Raw genomic sequence first — 14,374 nt, forward strand, 5'->3', positions numbered from 1 at the left:
ATTTTAAAGCAAGGCTCAGGGCTTTTTTCCCCCATTTCCCGCAGGTACAGCAGGTGATTCAAATGAACGGGGTGCTGTGTCTGTGCAGAACCTGAGATAAACCTGAGATAAAGAAGATTGGATACAAATGTTGCAGTTTGGAACTTTGATTTATTGGTGTTACACTCTTACAGTTTTGATCAAATTCATCAACATATTTGTGAAGCGCTACATTGATGATATATATGTGCAGCATATCTGTATCAGCTTTCCTTTATTAATACAGGGTTTCCTTTTTTTTATATTGTACTTATTGATGTCTAGGCTCCAGAGAGGCCAGCTAGGGCAAGGATAGGGTAAGTGACCACGGTCTGTATTGTACCCCCTGGACATAAGAAGCATGTAAAAGTTACAAGGAGGGGGCACAGCGAGGGTGCAATAAAATTGACTTTTAGGCCTCATGCCCACAGACGTTTTTACAGCCGCTTTTTTGAGCGTTTTTTGCAGCTTAAAAATGCCTGTCCATGTTAATCTATGGCTTCATGCCCACCTAGGCGTTTTTGAGCTGCAAATGGCATAGGCATTTTTAAGCTGTTAAAAAAAAAAACCCTGGACCAGGGCGCTCCGTGGTGCGGCGCTAGAGCTGAAAAACGTGAAACGTTAAAAAATGTGCAAAAGCGCAGTAAAAATCAAGTTTTTAACACCACTTTTTCCAGACATCGGACCTAGCTTTACTGCCCATTTTTTAAAACGTCCGTAGGCATGTAGCCTTATAGAGTGACATAGTAAAAAAGAGATGTTGAAATACTTGTGAAGTGCAAATACTGAGTAAGGGCAGATACCAAGATCCAGCATCAGGATGCATGAGAAGTGATACTCTGAACTCTTCCTCCTGATCTCTGTGCTCTGCACATTACTCATTTCGAACACCTGTGCTCTCTTTGTTACTTACCTCTCTTTGTTACTTACCTTTGTTACTTACCTCTCTTTGTTACTTACCTTTGTTACTTACCTCTCTTTGTTACTTACCTCTGTTTGATACTTACCTGTCTTTGTTACTTACCTGTGTTTGTTACTTACCTCTCTTTGTTACTTACCTTTGTTTACTACTTACTTCTGTTTGTTACTTACCTCTTTTACTTATCTCTGTTTGTTACTTACCTCTGTTTGTTACATACCTGTCTTTGTTACTTACCTCTGTGTGTTACTTGCTCCTGACCACTACACAATCTGCAAAGCTCCCAACTGTCTCCGATCTTGAGGGACTGTCCATGATTTGGAACAATGTCCCTCTGTCCCTTTTTCCTCCTCATTTGTCCCTCATTTTGGTCTGATCTGTATAGTTGTATATAAAATACACTGCTGATCTCTCAAAAAGTGTTCAGTGCTAAACCTTTCATCCAATTTCTAAATTGCTGCATTTGTACATTTCTAAAGCGAGTATAAAGGAATAGTAGTGGTTAAAAAAAAAAAAAAAAACACTTGTGGGTTTAACTAATCTTTTTTTGGTAGAAATCTCCTTTAAGGGGGTGTGACAAGGGGCGTGTCCTGTGCCTACATACTTTTACTAATAGGTGTCCCTCGTTCCCATCTCTGGAAGTTGGGAGGTATGCATTGTGCTTTACTTACTCTTGGCCCAGAACAGAGCAGTTTAGCCAACCTACCAGATTGAAATTTACTGGCACGACACCAAAAATTTCCTGGCACAGCCAAGTTTTTACCGGCATTTCCAAAAATTACAAAATTCCAGACTTAAGTGCAAATTTTTCTATTTAGGCTACAAACAAGTACAATATGCAATTAGCAATGTGATTTAAAGTAGATAAACAGCACTAAACAGCAATGACAGTCCCACTCCTGACCTATTCTGCCCCTTTCCTGCAGACTCACACACGAGGCTCTGGCCACTCTGATTGGCTCCCTTGCACCATAACAGCACACGACATGCTCGGGCTCCGCCTCCACTAGAGCTGCCCGAACACACGGTAGCAGGCACTTGGATGGTGTCAGCCAGCTCTGGACCGGGCCGAACATCACAGCTGTATTTTTTACTGCTAACTTTTTGGCGGGGAAGCTAAATGCAGAAAGTTTATTATCTTGATGCAGAGAAGGAAATAAAATTATATTAAAGGCACAGTTTAAAAAACAAAACAAAAAAACATGTCATACTTACTTGCTTTATGCAGTGATTTGGCAGACAGCAGCCCTCATCCTCTCAGGTCCCCCACCAGTGCTTCTGGCCCCTCCCATCTGCCAAGTGCCCTCAGAGTAAAGAGCTTGCTATGGGGGCACCCAGAGCAGGCCGCTCACCAGCCACAGTTCTGCGTGTCCAATCGGACACAGAGTTGAGACGTCTTCTCTCACTTCTCATTGGCTCACAAGTTATGAGTGACAGCAGCCAGAGCCAACATTCATAAAATAACAAACATATTACACTTGCCTACTCTGTGCTCCTCTTCTGGTGTCACCTGCTGGAGCTCTTGGCTCCTCCCCTGCTTTGTGTACCCCCCATAGCAGGCTGCTTCCAATGGGGGCACACCTGCAGGATTGATCCTCAGCCAGGCTGTGTGCGTCTTTTGGCACACACAGCATGGCTCAGCCCCACTGCCTGCTCTCTGCTCACAGGATTTAATCGTCAGGAGTCAATGGTTTCTTCTGCTGCCTCTGTGAGCGGAGAGAGAGGGAGGAAAGAGCCACTGCAGATGGGCACAGCGCTGGATTGAGAGAGGACATAGGTAAGTATAAAACGGGGTGATTGGCGATACAAACACTGGGACACTTTTTAGCTTAATGCAGGGAATGCATTATAATCACTTTAAAACAGAACTAAACTTACCTTTGCTTCAGTGACACCGCCCCTCAACAGTGCCAGCATCTTCAGCTGTGTGCCGGTCTTCAGTCTTCTTTATGGGCCAGTGTAGTATGACATCCCTCCTGCGCATGCACAGGAATCAGTCATTCCAGCACACAGAGACCAGGCCAGAGGTGTAATCTGATCTCCACATGTGCATTGCATCGCTTTAAGCACCTCCCACTGTTAGCACAATTTGACCACATCCACCATTATTGTGATGTTCTATGCACATTGCATCGTTGCACTCCTTAGGGTGCCCAGAAGGTTCAATGGATCTTTCAAATTCCTACTTATGTCCCTGACTCTCAGCATTAGGGATGAGCTTCGTGTTCAAGTTGAACATACGTTCGACTCGAACATCGGCTGTTCGTCCGTTCGGCGAAGTCCGAACATTTTGGTCCGTTCGCGCCAAATTCGTGTGGCGCTCACGGCCCACAATGCACTGCGATGGCACAGTGCATTGCTGGCTCATGATTGGCCAAGCATGCACTGTGACCCTGCATGCTTGGCCAATCGCAGCACCAGCAGCGAGGAGAGCCATGATTGGCCACAGGCAGGATGCCTGTGGCCAATCATAGCTCAGGCTGTGTAGTGCACGCCCCACACTATATAAGGCCGCCAGCGCGGCGGCCTTGTGTAGTGTGTTGGCGTCTGAAGCAGTGGGTGTTCTGTGTACCTTCAACACAGTACACACCGATCGTTTTCGGCCAATTTTCGATCTTGCTGTTGTGTAGTGGTTGTTGTCTGCGTGCCCTGACCGCAGTATACACCGCTATATTCACCTCACCTATATAGCTAGTGATCTATCTTTTATAATAGAGCTTGCAGTCAGTAGTGTTAGGAGCTAGTGCGTGCTGTCTGCGTGCTCTGTACCCAGTACATACCGCTATATCTACCTACATAGCTCTTCTCTATTTGAGACCACTTGCCATCTGCAGGAGTTATTGGAAGTTGTGTGTGCCTCCAGCACAGCACAGTATACATCTGTATATACCCCTTTATCTCTGGTGTTCTATAATAAAGGCATCTGCAGGAGTTAGTGGGTGTTGTGTGCCTCTAGCACAATATACACTACCCAACTGCTTTTTTACCCAACTCCCTTCAGGCCATTACCATGTCTGGAAGGCCAGCAAGGAGAGGCAGACAGGCGCGAGCCGATAAAAGAGGGCAAGCAGGCTCTGTGTCTAGAGACAACAGTGCTGGTCGTTGACGCGGTGCATTGTCATCAGCATGTGGCCATGGGACACGCTTGTCCTTCTTTTCGGCAGCTGGACATGTTGAGCCGCAACATGCCAACGACTTGGTAGAGTGGATGACCAAGCCCTCTTCATCCTCCTCATCCTCTCTCACCCAGTCTCAGGGTAGTAGCAAAGCAGCTGCCAACGCATCGTCTTCCCTCCTCTCAATGTCATCATCAGTGACTCCTTCCCTAGACCCACCACGTCCTCCTGAGGAGTCTCCTGAACTCTTTGAGCACAGTGTTGGGTACATGCTCCAGGAGGATGCCCAGTGTTTGGTGGGCTCTGATGATGACACTCAGCTAGAGGAAGGCAGTAGCGTGAGCGCAGAGAGAGGGGATGCTCAAGAAGGACAGCAATCTGGCAGTCATGTTCCACAAGCTGCAGCATACTGCCATGTTTGCTACAGCGATGAAGAGGGAGGGGATGATGAGGGCACTGACTCCACGTGGGTGCCTGGAAGGAGAGAGGAGGAGGAGGAGGAGGCGACACATGTCCAACGAGGTAGGATGCCCTCCGGGGGCCAGCTTAGGGGCAGCACACCGACTGAATCACACCGCAGAGCTTCGCCTGTGCAGGGCGCTGCCTCTGCGCGTTATTCTAAAAGTTCTTTGGTGTGGGCCTTTTTTGAGACGAGTGCATCAGATCGCACCGCTGCTATTTGCAACATATGTCTCAAGCGTATCTCGCGTGGCCAAAACATCAGCCGCTTGGGCACCACATGCTTGACCAGACATATGTTGACCTGCCATGCAGCTCGTTGGCAAGCGTACCTCAAAGACCCACACCAAAGAACAAAGCGGACCTCTCCTTGCTCTTCATCAGCTGGCATCTCCAACCCCACTAGACCTTCAGTCCAGTCTGAAACCTGCTCTGAGAGGAATGAAGGTGTAGAATTAGGTGTGTCACAGCCAAGTGCTTCCGGGAACTCTGCTAGCGGTACACCCACGTCCGATTATAGCAGGCAAATGTCCCTGCCCCAGCTGCTGGACCGGCGAAAGAAGTTCACTCCCAGCCATCCACATGCCCAGCGGTTGAATGCTAGCTTGGCTAAATTGCTAGCACTTCAACTGCTGCCTTTTCAGTTGGTAGACTCGGCCCCCTTCCGTGAGTTTGTACAATGTGCGGTTCCTCAGTGGCAGGTCCCCAAACGCCACTTTTTCTCACGGAAGGCGATTCTGGCTCTCTACCGGCATGTGGAAGGCAATGTCCTTGCCTCGCTGGACAGGGCGGTCAGCGGTAAGGTGCATATTACCGCTGACTCATGGTCCAGCAGGCATGGACAGGGACGTTACCTGTCTTTCACGGCCCATTGGGTCACTCTTCTGGCAGCTGGGAAGGATGCAGGACAAGGTGCAGTAGTGTTGGAGGTTGTTGCGCCACCACGCCTCCAAAATGCTACTATTGGTTGTGACACACCTCTCTCCTCCACCCCCTCCTCTTCTTCTTCCTCCATGGCCTCTTCCAGTGCTCTGTCCTCAGAACCAGCGGTGCTCCGTAGGCGTTCCAGGGGCTATGCAAGTACGCAGGCAAAATGATGCCATGCCGTGCTTGCGCTGGTTTGTTTGGGGGACAGGAGCCACACTGGGGCGGATGTTTTGTCAGCTCTGCAGGGGCAGGCTGAGAGGTGGTTGATGCCACGCCAGCTTAAGCCAGGAATGGTGGTTTGCGACAATGGCACCAACCTCCTCTCCGCCCTCCGACAGGGACAACTGACCCATGTGCCCTGTGTAGCTCACGTCCTTAACCTGGTTGTGCAGCGGTTCTTGGGCAGGTACCCGGGCTTACAGGATGTTCTGAAGCAGGCCAGGAAAGTCTGTGTGCATTTCCGCCGATCATTTAATGCCTGTGCTCGGCTGGCTGAGCTCCAAAAGGAGTTGAACCTGCCCAAGAACCGCCTTATATGTGACATGCCCATCAGATGGAACTCAGCGTTGGCCATGCTGCAGCGGCTGCACACGCAGCAGAGGGCCATCAATGAGTACCTGTGCGACTACGGCACCAGGACAGGGTCAGGGGAGCTCGGTTTTTTCTCACCACGCCAGTGGGGCATGATCAGGGATGCATGCACTGTCCTGTCACTGTTTGAGGAGGCCACAAGGATGGTGAGCAGTGACAGTGCATGCATCAGTGACACTGTACCTCTTGTCCACCTCTTGGAGCACACGCTGCGTGGAATAATGGACAGGGCACTTGAGGCAGAACAGAGGCAGGAAGAGGAGGACTTCCTTGCCTCTCAAGGCCCCCTTTATCCAGACAGTGTTCCTGCTGTGCCACCCATCACACAGGAAGAGAATGAGGAGGAGGAAGAGGAGGAGGAGGATGATTGTGTCAGCATGGAGGTGGAGGCTGGCACTCAGCATCAGCAGCAGCAGCAGCAGTCTTGTAGGGATGATTTACAGTCCCAAGAAACACGTGGACTTGTACATGGCTGGGAGGAGGTAGCTGCGGATCATGTTGTCCTTAGTGACCCAGAGGACTCCGGACCGAATGCCTCAGCTAGCCTATGCTGCATGGCCTCCCTGATCCTGCAAAACCTGCGGAAGGATCCTCGTAGGGAGGGAGCAGAGGATGAGACATCTCCGGGAGGCCTTGCAGAAAGGTCTGTGCAACGCGTTCCCAGAGACTGGGAGGTTACAAACTCCTGGTCCTGGACAACGTGTTGCTAAGGCATCGGTCAGAAGGAGCGGTGGAGAAGGTGGCCGTCTGACTGATGCTTTCAGACAATTTTTTAGTCCGCAGCCCCAAGGTATGATCGGTTCCAGCACCCATCGCTAGTGTCTGATTTACATGGTGCAGGAATACCTAGGGGCAAGGTCAGACTTGGACACCTTTCCCACCGAAAATCCTCTGGCTTACTGGGTCTTGAGGATGGATCACTGGCCAGAGCTTGCACAGTATGCAATTGAGCTACTGGCCTGTCCTGCATACAGCGTTCTTTCGGAACGCTCCTTCAGTGCTGCTGGTGGCTTTGTTACCGATCACAGGGTGCGCCTGTCCATCGAATCAGTTGATCGACTGATCTTCATCAAGATGAATCAGTCTTGGATCACCCACAGCTACCAAGCACCTGAAGCTGATGTAACAGAATAATTTTTTTTGAAATATCACATCCCTTCAAGACTGCCTATGTTGATGCTGAGTGACTGTCCTGTTATGTTGATTGTCTATCCTATTCCTCCTCCGCTGATATGTTGGAAGAACATTTCTGGTTCTGGGTGATGCCATCAGCCCAATTTTTCTGCCCCTGTTTAACAGGGGCGTTTACAATTTTTGATGCAATGCTTTGCAGCAGGGCTAATTCCTGCAATAAAACTAGAGTATATGGAAGAGGTTGCAGTGTGGTGGCACCAGCACCAGTGCCTAAGGCCCAATTTTTCTGCCCCTGTTTAACAGGGGCGTTTAAGTACAATTTTTGATGCAATGCTTTGCAGCAGGGCTAATTCCTGCAATAAAACTAGAGTATATGGCAGAGGTTGCAGTGTGGTGGCACCAGCACCAGTGCCTAAGGCCAAATTTTTCTGCCCCTGTTTAACAGGGACATGTAATTACAATTCTTGATATAATATTTCACAGGAGGGCCCCTTCCTGTGCCCACCCAGAGTAACGGTGAGGACTTATAGTGTTGTGGCACCAGCACCACAACCACCAAAGGTCAATTTTTCTACCACTGTTCAACAATGGCATGTAATTACAATTCTTGATATAATCGTTCACAGCAGGGCGCTCCAGCGCCCACCAAGAGTCACTTTGAGGGCTTACAATGTTGTGGCAAAACCAACACCTTGTTCCGCCATTTCTGCAGAGCATATAGGGCAGGCCCCTACTTTCAAACATCCAATTTACAAACATCTCCTACTTGCAAACGGAAGGAGACAACAGCAAGTGAGATGAAAAAAGATGGACGACAAAACAAATTATACAGGGGTGATAACCCTTCCCTATGTTTTCCAAAAAGCTTAAAAATAGTTTTTTTGACTGGAGCTACACTTTAAAAATGTACCAGTTGAAAATTACAAACAGATTCAACTTAACACAACAAACCTACACAGTCCCTGTCTTGTTTGCACCGCCTGTATACTGCTGTTCTGAGTATATAGGGCCTGGGGGCCACACGCATTTCCTTTTTTTAATATGGGTACAGGGTTCCCCTTAATATGCGTACAAGACCCAAATAGGCTGGTAATGGGCAGGGAGGGCTACCCATGCCATTTTTCACAATGATTTTCAACCATATTGCAGGAACCAGATATAACATTAAAACCGCAAGCAGTTTTAAATGGTGTTATTTCCGTTTAATGTCATTTTGTGCAGGGACTGTTCTAAACACGGGAAACACGTGGCACTTCACAGGCATACTACAGACACCCCCCAGGCACCATATTTAAAGGAATATTTCACTTTTTTTTCACTTTAATCGTCATTAAAATCAGTGCTCCCGCCAAAACGGCCATTTTTAAAAACATTTTAGGCATTGACCCATGTCCCCTGGGGCAGGAGCCAGGTCCCCAAACCCTTTTTAGGACAGTATCTTGCATATTAGCTGTTAAAATTAGCACTTTTAATTTCGAACGTTCGAGTCCCATAGACTTCAATGGGGTTCTAAAGTTCGTTTGAATTTGGGGTCCGTTCGAAAGTTCTGGTGCGAACCGAACCGGGGGGTGTTCGGCTCATCCCTACTCAGCATACAGAATTGGAACAGTAAGAGCCGTGTACTGAGCCGTGTACTGAGGATTACACCCCGCATACCGAACAATAGAAGTGCGGTGTCCATACCTGCAGAATAAGAACAGATACTGAGAGTTACACCCAGCATACAGAGGATGCGGCTTCACTTCCTGGTTCCCTACTGCGCACGTGTGACTTGCGATGCGCAATCCCACTAGTCCCTGCTGTCTTCTGGGTCCTGGGGGCCTCCTAGAAGACAGTGGGGGGGGGGGGGGGCGGAAAAGGCGCCGGAAGGGGCGTAGATACCCGCGGGTGGCTCGGTTGTCTTTGCCCGGAAGTGGGAGCAAAATACCCGTATTAGACAGGTATCTGCTCCTTCCTGAAAGGGGCCAAATTTGACACTAGAGGTGGAACTCCGCTTTATTGTGTTAACTGAATTCTTTGGAAACGTCTATTGTTATATTAGTGAAGAACTTGCAATAAGTAATAATGACACAAGGTGGCAGGACAGGTGAAGTGATAGTGTGTTTGATTTTCATACAAAGCACAAAAACAGAGTCATATCCAGAGTGTATAATAAAAGAAGCAGTGCTGCGTAATGTCAATATATATGTAAATGTTATCAGCTTTTACAGCCATATTTGAGTTGAGGGTCGTTTTTTTGGGGGGTTTTTTGTACAACATTTTTACAGACATTTTTGTGCCATAATATTGATCCTGTTCCCGGAAAGCATGGTATACAGCACAGTGCTTGTGCTGTGTCATTTGGCCCCCTGTAACAACTCAAAAGCCTGACTGACCCTGCCTGGTTCTGCCCTCCCCTTGTAAACTGACCACAGTGTATAATGGCTGCTGAGCCCTAACACCATGGTCAGTTTACGCATAGCTCCCAACTGTCCCTGATTTGAAGCAATGTCCTTCTGTCCCTCTTTCCCCCTCATTTGCCCTTCATTTTGGTCTGATCTATGATCTGATGTATATAAAATGCACTTTTTATCTTTCAAAACATGTTTCCCAGTGCTAAATCTTTCATCCAAATTATAAATTGCTACATTTGTAAATTTTATAAGCCAATATAAAGTAATAGTAGTGGTAAAAAAAAGTCCCTTGTGGATTTAATTAACTTTTTTGGGTTAATTCTCCTTTAAGGGGGTGTGGCAGGGGGCATGTCCTATGCCTACATACATTTGCTGGTAGGTGTACCTCATTCCCATCTCAAAAGGTATGAGTTTACGTGCCTCCGTCATCCGCGGCTCTCTTGTCCTCCTCTGTCCTATCCCACCCTGCCTGTCTGCTCCTGTGTCAGTGACACCCCCCCTCCCTCCCATCTTGCTGCTGAAATTTCAGTTAATGTTTTAGACCATCCTGCCTATTTAATATTCCTATGTGCCCCTGTGCCTGTTTTTGATCAAAAATAAGCTGTTCTTTAGCATTTCTCAGAGGATCGCAGCTCACTTGACCTGCTGGCTCTCTCCTCCTCTCTTCCTCCCCTCCTGACTTACGTCTGTGGGGAATTCTTGGCCCTGCCCACTTCTGCTGTCAGACGGGGGAGGAGAAAGGCGGCAGGTCATGTATGGGCCACTCGCTGCTCTGAGAACTAGTAAAGAACATCTTATTTTTATAAAACACAGGGGCACATAGGAGTGATAAACAGGCATGATTGTATAAACAGCATAAAGTAGCTTAACAACCACTTTAAGTATTTTTAGGAAATAAAAACTCATTACAAGGAAATAAAAACATGGGATGGGGCGATTTTAGGCATTTTTTAGCATGTTTGCACTTTACAGGTTTGACCAATGTAATTATGAATAACATGCCGATGCTTGCGGCTCAAAAGAAGCTCATACAGCTTCCTGTGAAATCCCCATACCCCACCCTCTCTCACCTTAAAGTGTTAACTATATTCTTTGGTAACGCCTATTGTTATATCATTCAAGCACTTACAATTAGCAATAATAACAGGAGATGGCAGGACTTTGACTTAATTTAGCTTTCAGCTTCTAGTGTTTCAGAGCAAGCAATTTCCATGTCTGGGTGTGGTGGCCAGTAGAGGTGCTTCCATAGAGGGTGCAGGAGCGCCACCCCCTCCCTCCAGCACCATTCTATCACCAATAGATAGATTAATGCATTGCATGAATCTATCTATTGTCACCGCTGACGCCCCCTATTCAGGTCTCTGGCCCCTTGTCGGGCGCCGGGCATCTGAATTACAGCGGCGGGGGTGTTTTTGGAAGCGCCTGATTTGAGCTGTCGGCGCTAATAGGTATCCTGATTAGAGCCTCTAATAGGCTTCCAAATTAGTAAACAGCGGGCGCAATGATGTGCGTTCGCTGTTTACACAGTGTTGTGTTAGAGAAGCAAATACATTGCTTCCCTAACACTGACCCGCCTCTCAGCCAATCAGGTGCTCGGGTCTGGTTACCCTGTCACCTGATTGGCTGAAGCGACAGGCGCTGTGATTGGGTGCCTATCAGGCTTCCAATTATAGCAGAGATGACAGAAAGAGGACAGGAGGAGATATGGAGGACTTCCATGTGGAGGACAGTGCCAAGACAGGTAAGTGCCGGGCGGGGGGGGGACACTGGCAGCATTTGATAGGGAACAGTAGCGTCAATTGATTCCACTGTTGCGGAGTGACGCCACTACCGGGATGGCTGTGCATAAATCGGACGCAGTGGATCGGCGTCCGTGCACAGCGGTCCTATTTCCCGACTGGAGGAAGACCCCTGAGGGGCTAGATGGTGCCCCTCCTTTAAACCTTGAGCCATCGAAATAAGCCTACCTATTCCTCGCCCTATTGGAGAGGTTACAGGAATTGAGGAACTGGCCAATTTAACTCAAGAGGTGATACACAATTTCTAATTATTTATTTATTTATTTATTTATTTTTTATTATTTATTTATTTGTTTTTCTTTCTTAGTATGCTATTTGAGCGTAGTTTAAAATTTTGCACAATCCTCCTTAGATATAATATAATACCTTGACACATAGAACCTATTCTAGGCAAATGCACTCCTCACTTATGATAAACAGCCCAAGTTTAATGATGGGCAATTATGTATAACCATATATTCCTTATAATATTTAGGATATATATACACACGTTAACACTATATCCCTCTATACAATTGTAAATATACATTGAAGTCCTTTCACATAACCAATTAAAAATACAAACAATAAACAACTCGTTTGCAATACATATAATTAATTTCTTTCACATAATAAATTAAGGTAGACTCACGAAAAAAAGTTGTGCCTTATTATGTTTGCTTTCATCTATGCAGATTATGGTGCAAAATCATCTTCCGTTGCTGTTTTATACCATAAATATTTGAAGCCTCTATGCTAATCGCAGGCTCCTATATATATAAAAGTGTGATGTCGATGTGAAAATCGCCTTATCTGCCTAGAGAAATTCTTCTTTATTTGTCTTCTCTGTCTCTCTGCACATTTTTCTTGGGATATTCCCATTAAGAAATGTAAGTAAATGTATTTAATTTTTTAGCAGCACATTTTAAAGAAGAATCTTCCTCCTTTTTTTTTTTTTTTTTTTCCTCTTTTGTTTATAATAATTAAACACCCTGGACAGTATACTATATATTATATAATATTTTGGATAATAAGAAAATGTCACACCCGTTCCCATATTGCTTCAAATTAATAAGTCCCCACAGCATACCCCCCTTTTTTTCTTTTTTTTTTTTTCCTCTCCTGGGAGGAAGGTTTACTCTAAGATTTTTACTCTGTAATTATAATTTAGTTGTTTTTTTGTCTATGTTGTAAAATGATTAATTATGTATGCAAAATATGTTATATTTTTGATTTGATGGATACATTTTTTCTTATTTTAGAAAACCGATAAAGCTCTTGAGGAAGCGTTGGTAATAACGCGAAACATGTAGAGAGCCAGAGTATATCTAAGATCGGTTCTGTAATTAATACCCTGTCTACTGTAACCTTCTTTTTTTTGTATATTAAGCATTAATGTACATTTGTTTACCCTCTGGGTATATATATCTGATGGAAATAGATATGGATATGATGTAAAATGCATTAGTATAGACAGGATATATAAAAACAGTACTTGATGTGTTTTATAATTATTTTTTATTTTTATAAATAAATTATTTTTTACATTTAATATATATATTTTTTTCTCTTTATTTTTTTTTTTTATGCTATATATTTAATTATACTAGTATGCCTAAAAAGTCCAACACAACCAACAATTTTTTCTGAGGTTTTTTGTGTTTCCCCCTTCTTCGTCTTATTTTTCCCTTGTTTTATTTCAAATTGATGGGGCACATTGGCGTCAATTGATGGGGCACACCGACGGCAATTGATGGGGCACACTGGCAGCAATTGATGGGTCACACTGATGGCAATTGATGGGGCACACTGGAAGCAATTCATGGGGCACACCTGCGGAAATTCATGGGGCACACTGGCAGCAATTGATTGGGCATAGTGGTGGCAATTGATTGGGCACACTGGCAGCAATTGATGTGGCACACTCGCAGCAATTGATGGGCACACTGGCAGCAATTGATTGGGCACACTGACAGCACTTGATTGGACACAGTGGCAGCAATTGATGGGCACACAGGCAGCAATTGATGGGTACAGTAGCTGTGTTTAATGGGCACAGTGGCGGCAATTTATGGGTACAGTGGCTGTGTTTAATGGGCACAGTGGCTGCGCTTTATGGGCACAGTGGCTGCGCTTGATGGGGTTTTCTTTTCAGTTTGTTTGCACCCCCCCAAAAAAAAATTCTGAGCACCAGCCACCACTGGTGGTGGCCTGTGTCTGTAATTGCAGTTACCTTGGAGGCTAGGATTGTTGGATTCCTTGTGTGGTCTACCTTGTACTATGTCAACTGGCTGTCCACTCTAAGTTTGGTATTAATATGGTGGTTGGTCAAAAAGAGAAAATCAGTAGTGGGATCATGCCTACAAATAGCTGGTGTAGAGCAGCCTGGACAATATAGTGAGCCATGTTCTTCTTAAATCTGTATTAGTTCCACATTTATTCAAAATATAAATTATAAAGTAGATGAATCATAGAGAATAGTTTGTAATGCAGCTGATACACCCAAGCTGAATCAATCAGAATCTACTTGACTCGTAGACAGCCCCAGGGTGAAACTAGAGACATGACTAGGGTAGCCAGATAACTTACTTCCCCAACAATACATGTAAACCTTAACTGTTAATCTTAAAATAAATACCCGGACACCTGCTTGGATGAAAATGGCCTCAACGGCCTTTATTTAAATAACAATAAAAAATTAAACTTTATTTTAAATATTTTAATAATACAAAAACTTGTAACAACTTCAGTTACCCAAAAGACCCTAAGTGCTTTTTTGGCTGGTCCCTGACGACCCCTTATTATTTTGAGCCTGTGATCCCCACTTCGTCAGCATCTGTCCCCAGCCGCCAAACTTGCCTCGAGGACTCACTAACTGACCACAGACCCCCAAATATGTTAGCCATTAATCTGGACTGACACCAGCCCAAACACAATGACTCCATCTCTGGCATGGGTCCCAACCTTTTTCAATTGACCCATGCATTTCTACATATATATATATTCATATATATATATATAGAAGTCGCCAAGGACCCA

This window comes from Lithobates pipiens, unplaced genomic scaffold, assembly GCF_037356315.1.
Source record: "Lithobates pipiens isolate NorthernLeopardFrog02 unplaced genomic scaffold, aLitPip1_a1.2 Scaffold_30, whole genome shotgun sequence".
NCBI classification, from domain to species: Eukaryota; Metazoa; Chordata; class Amphibia; order Anura; family Ranidae; genus Lithobates; species Lithobates pipiens.